Source organism: Ictalurus furcatus, chromosome 11 (assembly GCF_023375685.1).
Source record: "Ictalurus furcatus strain D&B chromosome 11, Billie_1.0, whole genome shotgun sequence".
Taxonomy (NCBI): Eukaryota; Metazoa; Chordata; class Actinopteri; order Siluriformes; family Ictaluridae; genus Ictalurus; species Ictalurus furcatus.
The window spans coordinates 10,367,501-10,388,162 of record NC_071265.1 but is presented as its reverse complement, the minus strand read 5'-3'; the positions used below and the strand labels follow the sequence as shown (position 1 = coordinate 10,388,162).

The 20,662-nt window shown below is 38.8% G+C and overlaps 1 protein-coding gene across 4 annotated transcripts in view; it reads right to left on the bottom strand.

Annotated features, from left to right (window-relative positions):
• The window catches only part of pex5la (peroxisomal biogenesis factor 5-like a), a 74,998-nt gene that overhangs the window by 53,025 nt on the left and 1,311 nt on the right, over nucleotides 1-20,662 (bottom strand). The window lies entirely within an intron of this gene.

Here is a 20,662-nt window from a genome sequence, read left to right as displayed (position 1 = left end):
TTTATGAACAGACCTAATCTGTGTCTGGAAAATAACAACCTAAAAGATTTGCATAGCAGGCCATGGCGAATGACATCAACCCTACAATATTTGAATAGAAGCCTTTTTGAATCCTCACTACCAGACGTTTTTAGGATGGTATAACATTTATTTTTCCACTTTGTCCAAGACTTCTTTGAGAATAATCCTGCACCTAATGTAGCATTATTTTAGTTGTCTGTGACTGACTCAATTGACTTTTCACTATTCTTACTTTGTAAGCCTGAAACAGCTTCAGGAGATAAGGGGCAGTAATCTGTGTTTCTAGGCAAAGTTTCTAGGCAAAGTGGGCTGACAGAGTTGTTTCATAACAGAAATCAAATTTAGGCCAAGCTTGTGAATTACAGCAACATAGTAAGATTTATGTGGCTAAGTAACCACTTTAAACCTCATCAGCTCAAACAGAGAATGCCAGTGTACGCTTCTCAATTACCAAACGAAATTCTAACCAGAGGTTTTTTTTAAAAACAAGAGAAAATCTCCCCATCAGTGAAACGTGATAAATTACACATCACAGGATAATACTGCCATATGCTGATATGACACATCTCATAGTTGTGTGTAATTGTGCAGCTAATGCCTTTTGAAAGACTGATTTGCATGCTGTGTCTCCAAATGAATTGAACAAAATTGGTATGGTATTGGATAACTTTTTTGCTTCAGTAAATAACAATCATTTAAAAACTGTATTTTCTGTTTACTCAGGTTGCCTTTGTTTAATCTTAGATTTTGTTTTAAATCAAAAATTGAAGAAATCAGGATGGGGCAAATACTTGACTTTTTCACAGAACTGTGTGTATATATTATATATACATGCGTGTGTGTATACACACACACACACACACACACACACATATACATATATATATATATATATATATATATACATATATATATATATATATATATATATATATATATGTATGTATGTGTGTGTGTGTGTGTGTGTGTGTGTGTGTGTGTGTGTGTGTGTGTGCGCGCGTGTGTTTTTCTCTGTAAATTGGCGGAATGTTTCTTTAGACTTCTGAATTCATTTGCTACCATCATGAATCACCATACCAGAAGCATCCATGCAAGCCCAAGCTATGACCCTACTTCATCCACTGTGCTTGACTAATGAGCTCCTGTGTTGTGGATTATGAGCAGATCCATTCTTTCTCTACACTTTGGCCTTTCCATCACTTTGCTAGAGGTTAACCTTGGTTCCAGAATGTTTGTGGCTCATATCTATATTTTTTTGTTTTTACAAAGACCAATTTTGTTCCAGTATTTCTGATCACTTGAAAAATGGGTGGGTTCAAACAAAAGGTGCAATGTTCTAAGTTTTTTAAAAACATCTAGATGTACATATCAGTAAAATAAAAGCTGAAATTCTGATTCTCAAACCCAAATGTCTTCTTCAGTGTATAGCAAAAACAAGGACATATTCTTGCAGCATTGAGTTCAGTAAAACGCATTTCCCTTAATGACTGGGCAACTGCTGAAATGTGATGAAGCCAGTTGTAATCTCACCAGAAACATGCTATTCTGGAATTAATTAATTCATTCATTCATTCATCCTTCTTTAGTAAACTCTTCATCCCAGGAACACAGGACATGAGACTGAAACACGCCCACGATGGAATGCCAGTCCACTGCAGCATGCACATACAAGTTACTCAGAATTTTACACCATTTTGATACAAAAAGGCTATGTTAACAAATCCACATTAAGACTGACAGAGTATCTGAATATTTGGATATAAGCTCCTATTGTAGACATTTTCAGAGGTAATAGATGTGCAGATGTTGATGTATGAGTCATTCCAGGAATAATAAAAAGTGGAAACACACTCGGCCAGAATGACATGGCAATGAAGACAATAAAAGGGGTAATGTTCCACCACATGGAATAATCACTGTGGTTGTATTAAGTGCACACACCTCAAATGAAGGTTTTGTATGAGGAGAAAATTAAACCAATCTTGAATGGCATTCTCATATTTTTGTGTAGTCATGTCTCTCTATGAAATGAGTCTCATGGAGAAAATTAATACTGGCCAGGAATGATGGCCTCAAGAGGAATCTGAATAGGCGTTTTCAGGACATACCAATTCTATATTACAACACATAGTTTTGTCAAGAAAAAGACAACAATATATAATTTAGGACCTGTATGTATAAATGCCATCGATAAATTTACAAATTTGCAAACTACATAGTAAACTTTAATGATAGTGGTATAGGCAATGATGTAATTTACCTGCACATAGCTGTCAGTTGTTGCAGGATCATTTGTCAGTTGTCAGTAGAATCAAAGACATAAGGTAGAGATAGGACTTTCTGTTCCAAGTGTTTTATATTCGTCCTGATGGCTTGATATCTCAAAGATCTATCTCTGATAGATTTAATTGTCCCTTCTGTCCAAAGAAGATATTTTTATGGATAATGTGAAGATGGTTTCAAACAAGGGCTGTCGAACCTTTTGCAGCCAGGCACCCCTTTAACAATCAATAAATTTCATGAACATAAAAACCCTCATCAGTGCATACTATGAACATAATCTATTCAACCATACCTAACTATTCAAATATGAAGCCCATTTTAAATGTGTGCAATCATATTTTAGCCATTTTTTGTTCCTGGACACATTGTTATCAGATAAGTATAGTATAAGTATAGGTCTTATATAGCTTATTTATATAGTTCTGCTTGGTTTGTATTCTATTTTATAATACATTTAATTCTAGTGACCAGTCAAATAGGCTAATAACTATAAGAACTCAATAATATTTCTACCATTGTAACAAAAGTTTTTAAAAAATCACAGCCCTCTGGGGTGCTTCATGGGACCCTTGCAGAGCCCCAAGAACCATGGGATTAGAATACAACTCTATAATGAGTAACTAAAATCTTTTAATGCTATTAATGCCTGTGGTAGGATGTTCTTTCTAACATCTACTGCTGTACTTTCTTTTTAATTGAACAGGTTTTGTTGTCCTGGGTTTGTTCGTCCTGGGATCGTGGGAAAATATTACATCATGAAAAACCATGCTCACTTAAATAACGTGAACCTATTAACATTCAGTGTGCCGAAATGCAAGGGTAGACCCATCTGCCTTCCTGTTGTGTTTTCCAAAACTGATTTTCTCAATTACTATGTCAATTTCCAATGTTGGAAATAAGCAGCATCAGTAGCCGCAGTTCACGGAGCGCTTCAAGAACACACAGGAAGGGAGGAAATCGGAAGGCTAATATGATAATGGCTACAGGGTTTGTACTGTGATTGGCCATTTCAGGTCATTTAATGCTACTGGCTCATGTTGACTCACACACATTGTAATCCCATCTGATATATGTATGTGAGTCCTCTGGGCAACTGACTACTAGTGCTGTACTACATTAAATGAATCAATGCTTGTCATGTTTTGTCTGACAAATAAACCTTAAGCAGTGGGATTCTTTCCAGTGAGGATCTTGGCCCTTGATGCCGGCTTAAGTGAGGACACTGATGTCCTGATATGGCCGTTCTAAACCTGGCATCTGGAGAGCAGATTAGGAGAGCAGAGCTCTTTCATATGGGCAGCTGTGCAAGGCCAGATATGGAGTGGGCTTTATCACCTCCATTTTCATGAACCACATGTCAGCGCACTTTGAAATTGCCCAATTGAAATCTTTTATCAGAAGGTGATGGAAGACCCATTTATGGCCATGATTCATTTCTCAGGTTAATTCATATGCACAGCACAATTACAGTGATCCATTAAAATCTCACCTGACATACAATCGTGCTGTCTGACTCGAATATTTCATCATCCTAACAATATTATCTTTACTGGAAAGGATGAAAGCTCGAACACCATTACGTACATATTCATTGCTATGGATAAAAATAGCAGCGTGAGTGTTTGCTCTTTATGAGCCAGAAAATGTCTGGTTTGTGTGAAAAGGTCTGGTTTAGTATGTAAGCACAACAGCTTTGATCACAATTCTCCAGAGGACTGAGTAGCAGGGGCATCTAGGTAATATGATATTGTACTTACTCTAGACTCTCTATAGTGTGCAGTGTGGCATCCCCTCAATGCCTACCGCATGAACGGAGTTAGAAAGCACATTGGCCTCCTGCCACATATCGACTCAAACGTATGGAGTTACAAAGGAGCTTTCTAATCTTAGGAACTGTGCCGTTCTCAGTGATGAAACTGAGTCAGACATTTCCCGACCCTCCACTCTTCACTTTGTCTCTATTTCGTGCACATCAGAGTCAGCCCATCCACTCCATCATGCCCTAAATGACAGATGTGCACGGCTTGACGTGTTCTGTTCATCAGAGTGGCATTGTTTTGAGCGAATGAAAAAAGACACAAAGCGCTTGATGGCAATCAATCTTTGGGGAGACTGGGAAGAGGGGGATATATTTTCAAAGGAGTAAAGTATAGCAGTGGCCTGAGCTGTGCTTTTTTGCAAGAAGGGGAGCACTTATATAGTCAGACTGTAGGAGCTAATCACTTTACATGAAGAGTTCATCATGGAAGTTTTTTTTTTTGGATAAAATTTGTCTTCATGGCTGTTCTGGATTGAGAGTGCTCTGTTCAAGATTAGAGAAGCACTGTGGCTCTGATTGCACAAAGGCTTTAAGAGACCCTGGTAATCATCCCATCGGTGATCATTCCCTAAACAAAGCGGCCAGTCCACATAGATCATTTAAATGTATTCTGAACTTCTCTGAACTACTGATTGAACATAAATCGTTATTCTGAAGATGTGTGAATGGGTATCATTATTTTCGCTTCCCCATCTTTTCTTGTACACAATTGATATGAAATCTGAATAAAGAATATTTGATTGCTGAAATTTGGTCATTTGGTTTGGAGTGAGGAAGTGTCATGTCCAAATACAGTACACTTAAAAAAAAAATTTAAGGAAGAGAGGAATTAAGGATGAAGCATGACAAAGCTGTGATGCATAAAGCGGCTAGCGTTTAAGGGCGTTACAGGGGGGAAATGGAACATATCATGTTATTATATACACTCACCATCCACTTTAATAAGAACACCTGCACATTCATGAGTTATCTGATCAGCCAATCATGTGGCAGCAGGGGCAATGCAAAAAGTTCACATCAAACATCAGAATAAAGAAAAAGTGTGATCTCTGAGACTTTGATCGTGGCATGGTTGATGGTACCACATAGTCTGGTTTGAATATTTCAGAAACTGCTGATCTCATGGGAATTTCACACACAACGTCTAGAATTTCTAGAGTTTACACAGATTGGTGAGAAAAGAAAAAAACAAAAAAACAAAAACACAAACAAAACAACAGTGAGTGAGCATCAGTTCTGTGGTTGGAAATGCCTTGTTGATAAGAGAGATCAGAGGAAAATGGACAGATTGGTTTGAGCTGCCAGGAAGTCTATAGTAACTCATATAATCACTCTTTACAAGCCTGCTGAGCAGCAAAGCATCTCAGCATGCACAAAACATCAAACCTTGAAGTGGATGGGCTACAGCAGCAGAAGACCACGTTGGGTTCCACGCCTACCAGCCAAGGAATCTGAGGCTACTTCCTGTCAGCTCAAACTAGTGTGATCACATTTTCCCCCATTCTGATGTTTAATGTGAACTGTAACTGTAACTGAAGCTCTCGACCTGTATCTACATGATTTTACGTATTTTGCTGCCACCACATGATTGGCTGATTGGATAACTGCATAAATGAGAAGGTGTACAGGTGTTCCTAATAAAGCAGACAGTGAGTGTATATGGTTGAAAGAGTGCAGTTTTTCCTTTTTACGTTATTTTATAAACACACATACACTGCAAAATGAAGTTAAATACATAATATTGTGGGGAGAAAGCAGAACCTCTCATTGAATTGATTCAGGCAGGCAATTCAACTTTTAGCTTTTAGAACTATAGGAAAAAATGTGCAGCATGGTGAACCACCTGGTCATTTTAATTAAAGGAAATATGACACAGATATCTGCAGAGAAAACATGGTTAGGAACATCAATGGTGATAAGACTACAGGGATTTTGGAGTGAATAAATAAATGACAGAGGGATACTGTTGTTTTTCTCTGAATGCTGTCAACCATGTCGAACAGCAGAAGTCCTTGACAGGGCCACGGTCATGACTGACCTTTTCCCAAAAGCTCTTCTAGCTACAACCAAAGACAATGGTGCCTGTGGGTAGGATGTAATTGACGTACTAGGCTCTTGAGGAGTTGTCAGGAGGACTAGCATGAATTCACAAGACAAAATAATTATGACTAAAAGTCTTAGTGGATCTCTTTTTTCGTGTGCATTACACATAATGTCTTGCATATTAAGGTAGACTGCACTGCTGGTTTCGTCATTAATTCTGTCTTACAATTTTGTCATTAATTTAGAAATGTCATTGTAAATTCATTAACTACAACTACAGCTCATGTGTCAGCATTAATGGCATTTCCCATAAATGGTAACATTCAGTTCCTTTCATTTAGCAGCAAACTATGTTTCTCCTGACCTTTTCTCTCGGCTCCTTTTCACACAATTTCATTCACTCCAGAACTAATAATGTGCATTTTTGCCTGCGAGCGCCCACTTTTCCGCTATACTGCCTCTCCTTGTGGGCAAATAGAGCCCAGCCTTCAAAAGGTATTATTTCCTGTTGACAACTGTTCTTTCTTTCTACAGTCACACACATTTATTTCAGGCTTCTTTGGAATCATGTGTACTGAGAAAAGAAATTTGTGTTTCTCCTTCATTTTCGTTGAAAATGTTTAGAAACATTTGGCACAATAGGTATAATTAAATTATTATAGCAACTACACAAGTGTGTGATAGTGGCAACATGGCACAGCAGGTTGTGTTGGTTAGGGATGGGCGATATGGACTTAAAATTATATCACGATATTTTCTAGTATTTATTGCGATAACGATATCGGTGACGATATAAGCATAGTAGTGTTCACCACTGTTTTTGGCGACAAGTGACAGCTGCATGCAGTCTTGAGAGCCTCAGAAACATGAACATTGATCTAAAAATAAAACTGATTTTCTGTAACCAAACCCAGTTCCAGATTGGTAGCTCCTCATTTAGCGACAAACTCCTCCTCAGCTTCACGTCCGCCTTCCACCATACTTGTTTTCGCTATGCACGTGAACTGCGAACGGGTCGCATACCGTCGCTCAGAGAAATACATCATCAACTAGGCTTTATCATTATTATCGCGGGAAGACTCATTCTCATTGTGGGGAGAATTTCTATCGGTATATCGCAAACGATAAGATATCGCCCATCTCTAGTGTTGGTATCTCACAACTTCAGCGTCTGGGATTCAGTCCTGAGCTTGTGTTACTGCCTGTGTTTTGCATACTCTCCCCATGTTCATGAGGCTTTCTTCTGTTTTCCTTTGACCTCTCCAAAACATAGGTGAAGTGAACTGGCTACTCAAAATAGCCTCTAGGTGAATGACTATGTGTGATACCATGAGACAAACTTGGCATCCTGTCCAGTGTATTTGTGTCCCTGACCAAAAAAAGCTGTCACTAAATATTAAATGAAAGAATGAAGTCATTTTTATAGTCAGATTTTCTAATAAAGCCAGCTTAAGAAGAGGCTGTATTTCCAAGAAGATAACTGGTTTAAAAACTGTGAGACTGATTCAGTGCACAGAATATCCAGTCTCTATATATAACCTCGCTCAGATTGTACAAAAAAAAAAAAATAAAAAAATAAAAAAAAAAGGATGCTATGACTCTCCAGTAGAGATTTATAGAGGTGTCTGGGTTAATCTGCTGAGAGCGCATGTTTGCAGAATAAGTGGGTCTGGCCAGACAAACAGGCTGTTTCAGCAGGTGGAATTCCACAGGGATGGCTGCATTTTAGAGCATCGCAAACTACAAGCTGACACCCCCAGACTGTGAGGTTAGAGAAGCACATTACATTTCGCACTGATGTTATGTATATCATCTTGTGGAATATTCATGTGCATCTTTCAACAATGTCCATCATAATCTTTCTCTGGCTCGATCACTCTCTCACAAACACATACAGGTACATACAAAAACCACAAACATAAGCACTTGCAGGTTTGCAGCTTTTGGTTTGCTGGTAATTTGAATGATTCCCCATGACTGATGACAGTGCAGCTGACTGAGTGCCCTGGCACTCTCTACGCTTTCAGAGTGGTTGTGTGTGATTCAGGAAGTACCATGCATTAGAGGCCAGTAAGACATGGCTCAATTTGTCAGACCAAAAATAGATGTGCTCACTGTCATCTACCATGTTGGAAAACAGAGCATCCTCCGTGGCCTCAATAGCACCTCCATTTGTTTCCTGTGTGCCTTCATGGTGAACGTTCAGGATGGTTAGTGCTGTGGCAGTGGAAATGCTGCCGGCTGTGAGTCATTGTGTTTTCGTCATTGCCTCTGTGAAGGGAGGTCAGATAAGATGAATGGGAAGCCTCGCTGAGCCCAGAGGAATTACAGTGGGGTTTTTTTTTTTTTTTGCCATGCATCTAACTGAATATACTGTACTGTTCACAGAAAATATAATACACACTTCAAGTTCTAGTTCATTTCTGGAGCCTACTGTATATTATCCCCACAACTCATCCCAAAACTATTTCTTCCCATCCCTATATACTGTTCCATCATTACAGCCTCTTCCATCTGTATCAATTTCTTCCTTTGTTCATTCTTCTATTATACCACCATATCTTTATCTCTAATAGTCCAGGAAATGGAAATGGGGTGGGAGTGGCTAATGCAATTTGACTGATGCCATTTGACTCTTAATGGTACCTGCAGACATTCCTCCTGGAAAAAGAATTGATCACTCTGCAGTAGCTGGTCATATGGGATGGTCAAGGAAGTTATTAAGATGCATTCCTTCAAAAACAGAACACTGCCCATGCACTTCACTCTGAGATTAAGATAACATACACTCACCGTCCACTTTAATATTAACACCTGTACACCTGCACATTTATGCAGCCAATCATGTGGCAGCATCACCATGCATAAATTCATGCAGATACAGGTCAAGAGCTTTATTTAATATTCACATATTAATATTGGAAAGGAAGGGAAAAATGTGATCTCTGTGACTTTAACCATGACATGGTAGTTGGTGCCAGATGGGCTGGTTTGAGGATTTCAGATGGTTTGAGATTTTCAGTCTCTAGATTTTACACAGAATGGTGCAAAAAAAAAACAACAACAAAAAAACAACAACAACCCTAAACTAAACATTTTGGGTCTGCAGGCTGAAATACCTTGTTGATGAGAGAGATCAAAGGAGAATGACCAGACTGGTCTGAGCTGACAGGAAGTCCTCACTCTTTATAACCGTGGTGAGCAGAAAAGCATCTCAGAATGCACAACATATCAAACCTTGAGGTGGATGAGCTACAACAGCAGAAGACCACATCAGGTTCAACCCCTATTAAAGCGGATGGCGAGTGTATATTAGTGTTGTCGTTGCTTGCTGTACTTTACTATTTGTAATGGGAAGAAGCAGAAGAGTGTATATTTATTGACACACAATTTTCCAGTCCCCAATCTACTTAACAGAGATAGAAGGTCAGCTAGCATTGTACATCCTCAGAGAGGCTGCAAAAGGGAGCAGGTGATCTGCAATTCACACTTCTGTAAGTAGAAGCCCTTCAACATAAAAAGCATGCCTGTCTTAAACACAAGTGAAGTTAACACTGTGAATCTGTCTCACAGAAGCAGATGTTACTACAGGAGTAATGCAAGGGTGTTTGAAATATCTAAAAATTCACTGACTGCATTGATGATACCCTGCTGATGCTCAACAAGAGCGATCTCATTTCATGCAATTATACTCATATCATCTTACAGTAATTATCAGGTTCATTGGTATCAAAATTCTCAGGCTCCTCATCATGGCCTCAGTTTTTCCTTCCAAACATTATATAACAAGGCTTTTAGACCAATTATTTGTTTGTGTCACAAATAAGCCCTTAAAATTAATTTGCAAAATCAGAGCAGCCTTTGTTTATGTTTTCTCTCTGATCTCTGTGGAGCAGTTTTAAAAATGGCTGGCTTCAGCAACTGAGAGAAAGAGAGCGAGAGACAGAGAGAGAGAGAGAGAGATAAATATGAGGAAATGAAATAATTACATAATACATCTGTATTGCCTTCATCTATGTTGGCCCAACAGAGTTTTGAACCACTAGAGCACATTTCTTTTGTATGCATGTTTGTCTCGTTCCTCCTCTCCATTCCTTTTTTATGTAGCAAATGAGCTTCAATCATAAAAATCATAAATATGTGTTAAATGTAATTCAACACAAGTTGAAAGAACATTTATCAGAATCAGTAAAGCTAAATTAAAATGTCTGTGCATAAAATCTAGAACTTTCAGCCAGTCAAAACATAGCTAGGCCCTGATGAACAGAATAGGTGGCTCTATAAAATATACTGTACATGCCAAATATACTAGTACGGGTCCATAAACCATGAGTTCGGAAAATACTGTCTTAGTCTGGTTTCATCTTACTTCATTTTATGCGCAGCAGTGGACCTCTTCGGTGTCCCACAACGTTCCCCTGTCATTCATCGTACCCGTGTTGTGGAAACTAATTATGTTGTCATCGGCAAAAACACATGCGCAGGTTGCTTTACTTCCTGAAAAAGTGTGGACCACAGTACGAATTGTGTTCACATTCATGTAAATTGAGGCTCATTTCCAGTGCAAATGAACTCAGGCCACCTCCTACAGGTCGTCTAGGGTTCGGTAACACGGGCACTTTCCAGTTCACAGGACAGCTTTCACAGCAATGTTTCATGAAAACTGTGCTCTGTTTCGGACAAACTGCCAGTGTGAAAGCCCCCTTTACACAGACATTACAAACTTAATGGCTGCTGATGTTTGAACTGATTCACACTTCAAATCAACATGATTTATTCACAACACAATTTAATTCTGAGTTATCCACCTCAATGGAGGATGAGAAAAAAAACGGGTGCAACTCACCAACTCCAGTTTTTTTTTGTTTTGTTTTTTTACTTTTCTGCAGCAATATGTTCGTTGAAAAAAAGAAAGCATTTGCACAGACCTTTATAGTTAAAAAATATATATATATATATATATATTTCACTTACCCTCTCTGGTCTGATTAGTAAAGACTTGTCTTGTTCAAAATAAATAGCTGATTATAAAAACAGAAATGTTTAAAGACAAATGCACACAGAAGTATACGCTTATTCTCCCCACATCACATTCAAAACTGATAATTCAATGGCGTTAGTCGTAAGTTATAACGTGAAGCGCCACTACAAAACAAAACAAACACCTTGATTGTCTTATTTGTAACCATACACTAATCGTTAATGGTTAAGCATTACAGGTAACTGTTGTCATCATTCAGTTGTGTTCGCTGCTTGTCCAGACTTTTGTAAGTGAGAAATTGTTCGTAGCTGGACCATTGCGAATTTTAGTTAAACAGCCCTGCCCTAAACCTTTAATGAAGTATCAAACCAAATTCCGCATGCTAAAAGTATCCAGGATGCGTGAACTGAGAGCTCTGACCTAATGTTCTGTGGTTGAATAAAGTGTCATCATGTAAACTGAAACACTTTACTTTGAATAAAAGAACACTGAACACAATGCCTGTCTGCCATTAAACATCCAATGCCTCGACACAATCCAGATGAGTGTGTATGGCTCAATGAATTCCTGTACTGTTACAGGGCATTACACTCTGATCTGGGAGAGCTCTTAGCTAGATATGTAGCAGTTTACAGAGCAGTCTTGAAGCTTAAAGGTGGAAATTAAAGCAAGCCTCGGCAAGCCCATTTTAGCCCAGTTATTAATTCAGCCTAGGGGAAACACTGTTCTGTTCTTCTATTATGAACTCCTATTTATCTAACAAAACAAAGGCCAACTGGCTATATGGCTATCATTAGCAAAATAAAAAATTTAAAAAACACTGCTGTTGTTACCATTGCCAATCAGCTAGCATAGTGATAACATCATGCTAAAAGTTTACATATTTTAAAACAATAAATGATCATCACCATGCCACAAAAGCATTAGCTAGCCAACTAGCCATAAATGTCTATATCCGACTGAGTTATCAGTCAGAGAATAGCAGTCCCTTTTTATGGCAATGTGCCACTAATTAGAGCACAGAGAGCTCTTTTACTGCTGTAAAACCTGGTAGTGTTTCTGAGCCTTGTAAGGTTTATTTCAAGTATATTCTCTATGTGAATATTCACACTTCAAGCACATAAGTACAAATATTTGACAGCAGTGACAAGAGCCTTAAGCATTAACTCCCTCATTCACGACCAGTAACCAAGAGTAATTTTTCTTTGCTTAAAGGCATCTCTTTGATATCTCAGGAGACTTAGTCATTATTCGCTTGTGTTTCTTTTAGGAATCAACTTTGCCCCATACTTCACCTAAAATAGAATGAGATCACAAAGAGGCATGCCATTTTTATGATGTTAAAGGAGTCAAAACAGAGGGAAAGGCCATGACAGGGCATGGGCAGGATTCAAACATCCAATATCCTGATTACAGAGCGAACACTTTATCACATGGAACATTAAAACGTTTTTTTTTCTGTTAGATAGTCTGATTAGGTTTCACTGGTTAATTTACCAAGTCAAGGTTTGGTTGAATAACTGAATAATATTTGAGTAAAAGGTACTGAAATCTCTTCTCTGAATACAATTTTAAATGCTGGATTTTTTTTTATCTAATTGTTTTCTAGGAGAAACTACATAGCTAATAAGACAATCCCTTTTTAGATTTTGTTCCTAATACTCTTGCAGTTGTTCATTCATTCATTCATTCATCTTCAGTTATCATGGTCAGGATGGCGGTGGATCCAAAGTCTATTCTGGGAACACTGGGCATGAGGTATGAATACACCATGGATGGGGCACCAGTCCATCACAGGGCACCGTGCACACAAACACATTCACACACTCATTCACACCTAGGGGCAATTTAGCATAGCCAATCCACATTTGAGCATGTTTTGGGAAGGTAGGAAGAAACTGGAGAACCCAGATGAAACCCACACAGACATAGGAAGATGAGAACATGTGAAAATCCACACAGACTGTAACCGGAGCTCAGGATCGAACAGGGGATCCTGTAGCTGTGTGGCAGCAAGGCTACCCGTTAATCCTATCTGTGTGAAGTGTGCACTGTAATGAAAGGTACTGGCCAGTATTACAGTTGGTTTCGCCCCTCAAAACATTTTAAGTTTTCATATTTATTATATTATGGAACATCTCTAGTATAAGGCACTCATATCTTATTCAGCGGCTCTATGACGAAATTGAATACGATCAAGATTCCATGGAACAATCTTGTTTTTTTCTCCAGAGGCTTTGAGTGCTCGGCCTTGTTATACAAGGGCTTCTTCCTTTTCCCCTGCACAGTATCTCCCGCGCTAGCCTTGCATTTCATCCTCACAGGTAAGTGGCCACAAGAGGTGTGACATACTTGACCTAATCAGCTTTTATAGAATATTAAAAAAATGAATGCCCCCCCCCCCTACAGAAGAGCAGTTTTCATAATGATGAGTCAGCATTTCAAAAGCTTCCAGTGAGAGAGAAAGGACCGAAATGAGTGTACTAATGGTCTCCTTGAGTCAGAGCTGTAATTATACTTGCTAGCAGACAGCACACCTTGAGTGAGACAGATGGTCTGCTGATTTTAGTCTTTGAAAAGCTGTCATCTCTCTCACTTTATTGTGGAATTCTCCGCAGGCTCAGTTATTGAAACTTCACAAAGCAATGTAGCATTTTACTACGCGTCAGCAGTGTTACCTAAACACACAAGAAATGCATGTCTACTCACAGGCTAATGCAACCAACTAGCAAAGGAAGCTTTTAAAGGAAAGGAAACAATCAGTATCACACTGACAGCAGGCACACTTGCTGATAATCGTGGAAAGTTTAACAACTTTCCACACTGAGCACTGGTAGCTCAGTGGTAAAGATGTTGAACTTCTGATTGGAAGGTCGTGAGGTCAAATCACAGCACCACCAAGCTGCCACTGCTGGGCACTTGAGCAAGGCCCTTAAACCTCAACTCCTCAGTATAAATGAGATGAACATAAGTTGCTCTGGATAACGGCATCTGCCAAATGCTGTAAATGTAATATAATCACAGAAAGACCTGTTTATGGTACTATGTGGCATACGGCTTTTCAGGAAAAGGATCATTACATAGCTGATAAGTGCAGTATTATCCATTTTAAACTTGGGATCACTTGATTTTAATAAAAATACAGACTAAGTGAAAAAACCCCTCACAAATCAACTCTGCTTGCTATGTGATAGATGATAAGATCATCATTTATTTAGGTTGATTTATAAATCAACGTATTATAAATATTACTTATTAATCCTCTTTCATTCTAGAGGGAACTCAGAAAGGTCATGAGGTGCAACTTTCATAAATCAATAGCCCTTATAATTGTGGGGTCCCACCTACCTGCCAAACAATGCCAAATACTGCATCACCATTCACCTACACATGTCACACACACACTCACAAACCTAAACGCCATGATATTTCTCAAGTGTGTTATAAGGTGTCTCTAGAGGTTTCAGTGTGTAAAAGCTCCAGATGGGCTGTTGCATTTCTCCCCAATATGTGCCACACGCTCGATCACTTTTATAGGCAGTGCAGTTAAAGGCAACAAGAAAGAGCCCCCGCTGGGTTATCAGAGAAAAAGTGCACAATAGCACCTAAACACTGACTCATCAAGGCACAAAAGTCTAAACAAGCTCAAGAGGGCTGCATCTTCAGGTTTCAAGAAATTTAGAGAGACCCATGCAGCACAGAAACACACTAAAAAGTTTGTTTGAGTCTTGATTGCAGCTTCAGTATCTCTGTGAATGCAACTTGATCTTCTTGCTCAAGGGATGATGTTTAGATATTATAAAATCCGCACACAATTTCTTTAAACTCACAATGACTCAGTCATAACAGAATTAATACTAGGGGTTTCACTGTTCAAGCTCAGTTCTGTTGTTTTCTATATGAAAATTGTTAAAGAGAAATACTAAATACAGAATCACAGAAAAAAAAAAAATCTGCTGGTCTGAAAAACTCCATGCTGTTGTGGCTGAGGTCTGGTAAGAAAAAAAATTAAATAGGGGTTTTCTGTCTATAACCATAAATATATTACACCAAAACAATGTGGAAATGTTTCTTTACTTTTTGTTTAATCTTGCCATGTCCAAGTCCATGTCAGATAAAGAGACAGTTTAAAAAGTGGTAAAAAAAAAAAAAAAAAAGTCAGTCTGTCCAAAGATGTCTACAACTTTCCTACCGAAGTGTGATTTCCTGATACAGTGACTGTCAGGCAAGTTGATCAAGTTGATGGCTAGTTTAATCAAACTGTTAGATAGTCATTTGCCATAGAAAAATACTTCTAATCAGTTCAGTTTGTAATCAGATAATAGCTCTCATCCATCCATTTCTCGTGTTTCATGCATAAATCCATGTTTATCCTAGACAGGGTCATAGTACCTGGAGCCTATACCAGAGAACTCAGGGGACACCAACCCTGAGTTCACCAACCCATTGCAGTGCACAATCGCACACACATTCACACACTATGGACAATCTGGAAATGCCAATCAGCCTACAACTCATGTCTTTGGACTGGGGGAGGAAACCGGAGTACCTGAAGGAAACCCCCAAAGCACAGGGAGAACAAGCAAGCTCCACAAACACAGGGCGGAGTCAGGATTCAAACCCCCAACCCTGCAGGTGCGAGGCAAACATGCTAACCACTAAGCCACCGTGGCCCCCAGAATTGAATCTTTCAATGCGATTTTTATCCGTTTTCACGTTAAAATGCTATAAAATTACTTCTCGTTGACATACATGCAATACGTTAACTGAACCATGCAAATGGCAGGCATTTCAAGCACATTAACTAATATCAGGATGATAAAGATCATACATATTCAATGTATGATCTGAGTTATACAAGGTGTTTTATCTGTTCCAGACGGCACAGAGCATAGCAGTAATGCCAAGCGTGAGATGGAAAGATCACTGCCGCAGATAACTGCTTTCAGATCACTCACGATAACTGCACTGAATTGTCCTAGCTAACTCAAAGCACCAAAAATTAATCACCTAATCCCCGACCACTGTATCACTACTACAAGCTATAATCATCTAAGTAATTGCCATTGCTTCCGAAATGATTGGTTTCATATCTCTTTCATTCAAGACATCTTGTATGCTTGTTTTGTTCACCACAAAAAGGCACAAAGAGACCAGATTCATTCTCTGTCTCATAAAACCAGATTAAATTTCTAGTGATGTGATGGAGCTTGTTCCAGTAAAAGATTATAATTGACAGGGCAGTTGTGTTATATTGTATTTTATTAAGCATTAGCAGATACAAGTCTGGTAAGTGTCACTGAACTAGCATTAATTAATCTCATTATGTTGTAGTTAAAAAGAGAACTTCTGACATGGCAAGAGAAACTCAGTGGGGAGGGAGCCAGTGGGAAATATTGATTTCTGATGCTTAGTAGTGTGTCCGGTGAGTTGGATGTTTAGTACGGCTTTGTCACTGTGGAATGTTTATCTGTCCCACTAAGTGGAGATCAGTTTCTAGGATTCAGATTGCAAGAAAGCAATAACCACAACTCATACTCAGCCCCTAACCTTAACTCTTTATGAGGGTCGTTGATATTTCTATTTATTTATTTTGGAATCCATGGATCGTAATGAATGCATGCTTATTGCTTAAACCACGCCTTTCATTGCAGTAAGGACAGAACTATATATATGTTGTATGTATAACTTGTGATATTTTATATTGGGTTTAAGTTTAATTTCCAATAGTGCTCAATATATACTTAGAGATTATTCCAAGGAACACTGAGTTATCAGTGTCAAGTGCAACTGTTCACAGAAGATAGCTGCAGAAACCCTTATGAAGTGCACATAAAACATCTGACTTTCACTGAGAGGACATTTGATTTGACTGAATTACCTTTTTACCCAACATCGCTTTTATCCTCGCTCGCTTTATTGGTATTATTTAAATGCACTCAGGGTGCGGTGGTAGATTATGTGGTAGGGTAACTGCAGAGTAATATCACCCGTACTGATTTAACAGTAGATTTATTTTTGGGGGATAAAAATAAAAAAATAAAAAACATGATTAGGGAGTCATGGGAACAAAAAAAATTCAATGCGTTCCCACACGACCCTGTAATAGTGCCAGTAGTGTCGGGTTGGAAGTGGTGGTAAATTTATACGCATATATCATGTGCCAGCTTAGATACATCAAACATCATCATGCACCAATATCAGGCTTGAAAGAAGTCCAGCTGCATGGTGACTGGCAGGAGCTGTAGCCAATCAGGAGAGAGGAAGAGTGTAAACAAAAACGGAGTGAGAGATTGAACGAGTCTTAACTTAAAGAGGAAAAAGGTTTCAGGACTGATGGAGTTTTAGACTTTTTTTTGACAAACAGGTAAGGTAGTTATTTGTTCTCTAATTAGGTGGGAAGCATTTGAATTAATAGATGACAAGTTTGTATTGTTACCCAGCTGAATGGTTACAGAACTCTACATTCTCAGCTTGTGACTAATATAAGAGGAGGTGTTACTGAGTTTTTCCATTTTTTTTGTCGAGCGAGGCTGAGTAATTTGAGCCCTCTGCTCACCTAATCTGTCTGATCTATGGAACACTATCTGGTTTGGACCAAACTTTTTTGAAAGGCACTGAGAACACAGACCGGGTTAAAACAAAAACTCACTGGAAACAACCTGGCATTATAGTTTTGTTCTCTACGCTCTATTTCATCTAAATAGATAGAGTTAGCAGGCTAGCTACAGTATGTCTTACAGCCATGCAGATGAGCCTCAGGGAAAGCCTGAGGTCAGGTACACGCAGTGTGATGTGAGTTTACAGAGGAGTAGCCCTTTTCCCTTCAACTAGAGCTTATATTTTAGCTAGCTAATGCTAGATCACGACTTCTTTCTGTAGGATATATGCTGTTAGTGATTGCGCAGGATGAGCACTGTTACACAATGGGAGGCTGGCACTGCTTGGGCACTACTGCTTGCAGTCAGGCAGTCACAGTGTGAGACAAGTTGATTTGACAAGTTGATTGAGGCTTGGTTCTTTATCTGGTATTCAGATACTATTACAGCCCCACTGATTTGCACAATATAGTTTAGTTTTTGTTATCCTCATAACAGATAAGTGATACTGTTACTGATACTAATTGCGAGTTGTGAATACTTGGGTTACTATTTAGACATACGACTTACTGTGCGTTGTGCGATATGGGACACAGCCTTGAATTCTATCTAAATGTGCACGTTTGCAGCCTTGAGATTAAAGTGAGCAGGATGAAGAGCACAGCGCAACCCACATTACAGAATGTTCTTCCTCAAGAAGATTGTGATAGTATTTTTCTACCAGAGAAATTCCAAAATCTTACAAGCTATAGATTTAAAGTAAGTTTGTATAAATTTGCACCCCCTCCCAATCTACTACTACAAAATATATAAATGCATTGTTATACAAATCCATACATCATACCTGTGATACTATGTGATACCTGATAAGATTGTGTCTGTTCAGAGGTTAGCTGATTTGTTTGGGCTGATTTAATAGGAGCTTTATCGCCATTCATATCCAGAAGGAAATAAATTATTAAGCCTCTTGCTCTCTAGAGGGAACAATAAACACTGCATCTCCAGTTGAACACAAATAAACACTGTGAAGGTAAATGAACAATGTAGGCGTTCATTCAACGCTGTGGGTGTTAATTCAGCACTGGGGATTCTGCTGGGCACAGTTATTATAACATTTTTCATAATACACACTTGCTTAACACAAAAACTGTAACAAAAATAAACAACCCTTAGTATTATAAGCCCATACGCGAAGCTCCAATACAGTCTGAAACCCTCTAAAACTGCGTTTAAATATTCAGAGCAGGCAATTATGAGAGAAGTGCAAAAAAATTAGATGTCAAGATCAGGCATCTTCACAACATGCCTACAAAAAGATTCAGCTATATGTTGTTCTACAAATGGACTTTAAACAACATTTCTTGACCTTACAATGCCTACAGCCCAAATGCTGAAATAACACAGTATACATTGTTAATATAATGCAGTATTCATTTGTGCCCAGACAGACTTATACAAAACATAGGTGTTAATTTATCACTCTAAGAGTAGATCCAAAACTACACGTATTACGTAAATGTGGCATTTTTGTTTTGTATGTGTAAGCGAGAGTTGCTGATCATGCCATTTCTGTCAATATGCTGGAGTCTGTATGAACAATAGTGTTTAGCCTGCTTTTGCTGGCCAGCTGGTAAAATAAAAGGTTGTAAGTCAATTACATAGATTGCACTTAATAACATGTCTAATCATTGATTAGCTTCTGGGAAATGGGCCAGACAGAATTGTGTTCAGGGACCCTCACAAGCCGAGCTCAGTTATGTTGGAACAGGACAGAAACGGATAGACTCTCAATGCAGAGCTGGAGTTCAGCACACTTTGGTGATTACCCTGCTCTAACACACCTACTAAGCCTGGTCATTACCTGGTGATTTGCATCATGTGGTTAGGGGTGGAAAATTTCCAAATGATGCTAGACTCTGGACATTCAGCTCATGTGACTTTCAGTGTCAATTTGTGTCCAGATGGACATAGATATAAATGAAAGGTTTTCATTTAACAATATTCAACAATGAGTTTTCAGAGAAACTTATTAATTCAACTATAGGGTTTTTTTCTTTTCTTGCGTTCTCCAAATCTGGTCATGTATGCCCAAAGTTCAGCCCAGTTTGGTGTTTTTCCTGCTCGAACACCACTGATTCAAGTTATTACATCACTGTATCAGTTTCCCCACTATCAGAAATAAGGTACAAAACTGTACTTTTCTTGTCATTGTGGTGGTCCCATGAAGGGTAGATATTTGGTACATTTAGAACATGTAAATATAGTATATTTTAAAGAATTACATAATTAGACAATTGGTTAGCACTGTTGCCTCGCACCGCCGGGATTTGGGGTTCGAATCCCGCCTCCGCCCTATATGCACAGAGTTTGCATGTTCTCCCCTTGCTTCGGCAGTTTCCTCCGGGTACTACGGTTTTCTCCCCCAGTCCAAAGACAAGCATTGTAGGCTGACTGGCATTACCAAAGCGTCTGTAGTGTGTGAATGTGTGTATGGTTATGCCCTGCAATGGGTTGGCACCCCATCCAGAGTGTCCCCCCGCCTTGTTCCCCGAGTTCCCTGGGATAGGCTCCAGGCTACCCGTGACCCTGTATAGGATAAATGGTACAGAAAATGGATGAATGATCATAAAGGACCACTGCTATAACTGTCTAAAATCTAGATAAAATCCACGTGCACCTTTCCAGGTAAAAGAGGTACAAAAGATGTACCATTCATGGTACCACTTCAGCCACAAGGAAAAGTACTGCTTGGTACGTTTATTTCTGAGATACATCAGTCTGATGCTGGTGTTTTAATATATAAGAGGGTACAGACTCATTGAAGCAACTTTTCACTCAGTAGTTCACGGTGAAATCAGCAAGAAGAAGAAGGGGAAAAAATGCTGATCATGCATAATCATAATCAACAGCAGCAGC